Here is a 3406-nt window from a genome sequence, read left to right as displayed (position 1 = left end):
GGCCAAGAGGAGGGGCTTGAGCAAATCTTGCGCCAGCGCTCGGTTTCAGGCCGGTTACAGGTCGAACCCCTCCGTTGCATGAGAACTACGGAAGGTACTTTTTTTTTTTTTTTTTTGAGACGGAGTCTCGCTCTTTTTGCCCAGGCTGGAGTGCAATGGCGCAATCTCGGCTCACTGCAACCTCTGCCTCCTGGGTTCAAGCGATTCTCCTGCCTCAGCCTCCGGAGTAGCTGGGATTACAGGCGCGCGCCATCACTCCTGGCTTTTTTTTTTTTTTTTTTTTTTGTATTTTTAGTAAGAACAGGGTTTCACCACGTTAGCCAGGGTGGTCTTGAACTCCAGGCTTCAAGAGATCCGCCCACCTCGGCCTCCCAAAGTGTTGGGATTACAGGCGTCAGCTCCCGCGCCCGTCCAGTACTCTTTAGGAAAACCGCCGTTTCAGTACTGAGCTCCTAATTCCCCGCACAGGCCCTAAGCAGGAATACACGAATAGAGCAAAAGGAAAACAAAGGCACGCAAAACCTCAGGCCAGAAACAGCTTGAGGCCCGGTCTTCCCTCTCTCTGCGCCAGCGCGGTGGTGGCCGCGTCTCCAAAGTGGGGCGGTGGGGGGATGGGCGGGAGGGCAGATCTCTTCAAACGACCAAGGTCCCCACCGTGGGACCTTGTTAATGCTCCTACTATGTTACAAACTTAAGCAAGCAGATGCCAACCAGTAAAAAGTACCAAGAGTAGCAACATTAGCAGTGAAAAATTTAGGATCTAGGTCATAAAAACTACCCCACCAGGCAATGGTTAAGTACTTTACATGTATTATCTCCCTTAATCTTCACAACAGCTCTCCAAGGTAGGTATTATTCCCACTTTGCAGGTGTAGAAACCGAGGCTTGACTAGGCCACGCTGCTGCCAAATCCAGGTCTGAAGGCGGAAAGCTCAGTCTTCAGCGCTTCTCTACACTCATTCAAATTACACCATTACTTTCAAAAATATAACTTTAGTTATCTAGAGGGACAAAAGTCAAATTTGCTTCACGGTCAGGCTTCTCTAACTGCTCGATTTTTGTTCAAGGTATCTGGGAAACGATTATTCTAGGGTTCAACACCATCCTCACCTGTGAGAATGTTCTTTCCCTGTGTTTAATCTTAATTTTACCCCCCGCTTATGAGATTACAAGGCAGTCCCCTTTATAGCAGTATCTCCAGCTGATGCCCTTTCACAGTGTTAGTGACTCCAAATTAACATTCCCTTGCAGGCTGGGCTCTGTCTTCCTTCTGGGCCTTTGCACATTCTATTCGTTGGCCTAGCATGCACCTCTTCCACTGCTTTCCGTGAATCAACCTTTCAAACCTACAAGGGAGGCCTTCCCCACAGCAGGTAGGGGGAGGGGAGGGGGGAGCTGGTGCTGTTTGTGGCTTCTTACTCCATGCTTCTCGAGTTACTGGGCACCTACCCCTAACAGGGCACTTGCACATTGCGCTAAAAACGCCCCATTCGATCATTTAACAAAACTTTACTAAGCACCTAATTATGTGGCAGATACTGTGTTTAGCACCCAGGATATGACACAAATAAGAGCGCCATCCTTTAGCTAGTCTGGTAGGGAAGATGGATGCCTCAGTAATCACAATTATCATGTACTTCTTGTTCATATATCTGCCTCTAGAATTGTCAAGTCATCTCCTCCGGGGCAGGAGGCATGTTTTATATCCTTAGATTAGCCTTCAGACGGCTGGTTAGTTGAAAGAATAACAGACCACTCAGTAGGTGTAACAATGGGCAAAAACAATCAAAAGACAACTTCACAGGAGATAAAAAATATCAAACATATGAAAAGGTTCTCAACCCCATCACATCAGAGAAATGCACAGTATAGCTACAGTGAGCTACTGTCCATTCACCAGACAGACAGCATTAGCCATCTGATTAGACCAGGTGGCAGCAAGGATGCAGAGCAGCTCCTAGTCACTACAGGAAACCAGTTTACCATTATCTAGAGAGGTAATGGTAAACCCCAAGAAGTTCATGGTTGCATTATTTGTAATATCTGTAATAGCCCCCAAACTGGAAACAACCCAAATGTCCATCAAAAGTAAAATGGATAAATGGTGGCATATGCCCATGATGGAATATGACACAGCAACAAAAATAAAAGATCTACGCATGCAACAAGGTAGCTAATTATCTAAATATGATACTGAGTGGGAAAAGCCATATGTATACTATATGGTCCCACTTACAGAAAGTCCCAAGCCAGGCAAAACCGAACTATAGTATGCTCTGCATAAAAGACAAAATGAGGCTGGGCGCAGTGGCTCACGCCTGTAAGCCTAGCACTTTGGAAGGCCGAGGTGGGCGGATCACAAGTTCAGGAGATCGAGACCATCCTGGCCAACACGGTGAAACCCCATCTCTACTAAAAATACAAAAAATTAGCTGGGCATGGTGGCATGTGCCTGTAGTCCCAGCTACTGGGGAGGCTGAGGTGGGAGAAACGCTTGAACCAGGGAGTCGGAGGTTGCAGTGAGCCAAGATCGTGGCACTACACTCCAGCCTGGAGACAGAGCAAGACACTGTCTCAAAAAAAAAAAAAAAAAAGACAAAATTGTGGTTAATTACTTCTAGGGAGAAAGGTGGGAGTTTTGACTGGGAAGAAATCTTTTGGGTACTGGTGATGTTCTAGCTCTTGACTTGGGTAGTGGCTACATATGTTTGCTTTCCAATAATTTAATTATACATTTATGTTTTATTCATGTTTCTGCATATATATGCTGTATTTCACAAATTTAAAAGGTAAAAACAAACAAGAACCACAACAAACTCTTGCTGTTGCAATTCCAGTCCACTTCCCCATTTTTTTTTTCCTCCGTTTAAGTAACAGGAGTTATATCTTACCTCTGCTTTCTTGTCTTCAGGCAAGACAATCCGAAAGCCTTCACCCTTCTTCAGAAATGATCCAGAAAAGCTTTAATCACAACTACTATGAGAGGGAAGCTGCACCGCTGCTCCCCCCACCCCTTTTAATCTAACATAGGACACAGTGGCGAAGCAGTGACCTTTCCTCAACAGAAGTCAGTTTACGCCTTGAAAGAACAACAACTCCTATTGTCATTTAATCTTAGCAGCTCAAGTAACTGCAGTCTTATTCATAAACGTTTCATCTCCTCCCCTTCAGTAATTGTTTTAACTCCCCCATGGTTGTGAGGTGATGATGTAAGTCTTTTTTTTTTTTAACTGTTCTATTGTAGGAACTTGACGAGTTGGATGAAAGTCTTTAAAAAAAATTAACCAAAAGTAATAGGTTTATTTCAGAAAATACAGACAAGCAAACACAATAAAAATCACCCATTGTTAATTCATCATTCATCCGTGCCTACCCTTCGAGTGTTTTCCCTGTAACTTCCCCGTGT

The sequence above is a fragment of the Hylobates moloch genome, unplaced genomic scaffold (genome assembly GCF_009828535.3).
Source record: "Hylobates moloch isolate HMO894 unplaced genomic scaffold, HMol_V3 SCAFFOLD_5, whole genome shotgun sequence".
Taxonomy (NCBI): domain Eukaryota; kingdom Metazoa; phylum Chordata; class Mammalia; order Primates; family Hylobatidae; genus Hylobates; species Hylobates moloch.
This window is presented reverse-complemented; position numbering follows the sequence as displayed.